Source organism: Thamnophis sirtalis, unplaced genomic scaffold, assembly GCF_051295495.1.
Source record: "Thamnophis sirtalis isolate CommonGarterSnake01/CBP01778 unplaced genomic scaffold, rThaSir2_p1.2 scaffold_3, whole genome shotgun sequence".
Taxonomy (NCBI): Eukaryota; Metazoa; Chordata; class Lepidosauria; order Squamata; family Natricidae; genus Thamnophis; species Thamnophis sirtalis.
Genome location: NW_028261383.1, coordinates 19,071,912 through 19,074,411, shown reverse-complemented (window position 1 = coordinate 19,074,411; position 2,500 = coordinate 19,071,912).

Here is a 2,500-nt window from a genome sequence, read left to right as displayed (position 1 = left end):
GCGAGGAGGGAGAAAAAGAGCTCAAAAGAGCTACATTGTTGCTAAACGCAAAGGGGGTGGGGAGAGCCAGCCCAGGCAGGCAATAGCCGATCTCGCAGCAGGTCTGAAGTGGGGGGGGGGGGGAGAGGGGGAGCAAAACTCCAGGCAGGGCTCTCTGACTCTTCTAATTCCACGTGAAAACTGTCGTTGCCTCTGAAGCATTCGCTCCGGTGTTTTAAATCTTTAAGAAAGACCCCTCTCCCTTCCTTTTTTCTTTTCCACCCGCACAGAATCACAGATTAGAGAATCCTGAAGTCGGGCGGGGCTGGTTGAGGAGGGAGGAAAAGAGCTCAAAGGAGCTACATTGTTGCTAAACGCAAGGGGGGGGGAGGAGAGCCAGCCAGCCAGCCCAGGCAGGCAATAGCAAATTAGCCGATCTCTCGCAGCAGGTCTGAAGTCGGGCGGGGCTGGTTGAGGAGGGAGGAAAAGAGCTCTCAAAGGAGCTACATTGTTGCTAAACGCAACGGGGGGGGGGGGGAGGAGAGCCAGCCAGCCAGCCAGCCCAGGCAGGCAATAGCAAATTAGCCGATCTCTCGCAGCAGGTCTGAAGTTGGGGGGGGAGGGAGAGCAAAACTCTCCAGGCAGGGCTCTCTGACTCTTCTATACAATTTCTTGTATATCAAAATAATTCTAGTTTACCACCAAATTCTTGTCTAGCCTAATATATACCCCTCCCTCCCTCCACCCTCCACCCTCTCCCCCAACCCTCCTCCACCTCTCCCCCCCCCCCGACTTCCCAGAACCCAGTACAAGGTATGGATTTCTAACAAACACAGTCTAAAATCCATTGAGGGGGGGGGGGGGGAAAGAAATAAAAAAATAATAACATTCTACATTGACCTTAGCTTCTTCTTGCTGAACCAACTTTAAACAATTTAAATCATTTCTGATCTTAAGCAGAGGCTAACTGGAATTTCTTGGTCCCGTATTTATTTTGTATATAGTCAATCCATTTTTTTCCAGTCTCGTTTATATCTCTCATTTGAGTGATCTTTAAGATATGCCGATGTTTTAGCCATCTCGGCTAAGTTTGTAACTTTCAATGTCCATTCTTGAGTTGTAGGAAAGTCTTCCTTCTTCCAGTATTGCGCCACCAACAGTCTTGCTGCCGTTATTAGGTGCAGAATCAAGTTAGTCTCCACCGCTGTAAAGTAGCATCTAGAGAGCCACATCTCCAACATTTAGGCTGTAAGTTCGGATACAGAGAAGCCAGCTTTTTAGGATCTAAATGCCATCTATAGAACATCTCGTAAACATTTTCTCTCAGATTTTGAGCTTGTGTAAATTTCACATTTCTTACCCAGATTCTTTCCCATGTATCCAGCATGATCTGTTCTTCAATGTTTTGAGCCCACTTTATCATACAATCTTTAACTAATTCTGTTTCCAAATCCATCTGTATTAATACGTTATATATCCTCTTTATACGCATTAAACTTTGATCTCTTATTTGTTTAAACAGATTATCCTCAACTTGAATAAAACCAATTTTTTGATCTATTTTCCACCTGGCCTGTAATCGCCCATACCGGAACCCTGTTTGAACTACCTTCTCCTCTTTTAATACCTCTAAAGATTTTAATTGTAGTACCCCCCTTTCTGAAATAAGAAGCTGACCGTAAGTCATTCTATCCTGTTTTTGTGCTATATTCATATTTTCAATTGCGTGTCTAGGAATCGCCCACCCGGGTGGGTATCTTGTCATTTAATTTATATTGGAATTTTTCCCAGACCCGCAGTAAAGCATTTCTTAAAATATGACTTTTAAAATTCTTATCCAATTTTTTGTTGAATACCAGGTAAGCGTGCCAACCATATACCAGATCGTGTCCCTCGATTGAATTTCATTTGATTAGCTAGCGCCCGATGTTCGAGTTTGTCCAGATCCTTCTGATTCTTGAGCCTGTCTTCTGGAGGCTCGGCGTCATCTGCACATTTGATAAGTTCCCCGTTTATTCCCTCATCCAAATCATCGATGAAGCGGTCAAAGAGTACCGGGCCTAAAACAGAGCCTTGGGGTAGTCCACCGCATACTTCCCTCCATGTAGATTGGACTGTTTTACCCCTTTGTGTAAAGACAGAAGCGTCGTCGTCGTCGAGTTAAATGGTTCCGCTATCTCCCCGATGCTTGTCACCTACTCCCAGCAAATGGACCCATTGTTTCCCCCTTACCTTTTTTTTTTTCTTGTTTTTAACACGTCGGAATGGAAGCAGCTTTCTTTGGTGGCGGTGGTGGTGGTGGTGGTGGTTGCTGCTGTCTTTACTTTTGTGGCAAGACTTTCTTCCATTGTGAGCGTCAGCCTCTGTTTCGCTCTTTGCTTTCGGCTGCCGTTGAAACGGGGAGGGGGAGGCTGGGCTGGCTGGTATTTGGGAAGGGAAGTTTTCAGTACAGGAGAGATTGTAAAAAGGGAGTTTTGTTCTCACCATCTAACGCGCATGCGGGAGATAGCGATTGAGGCCA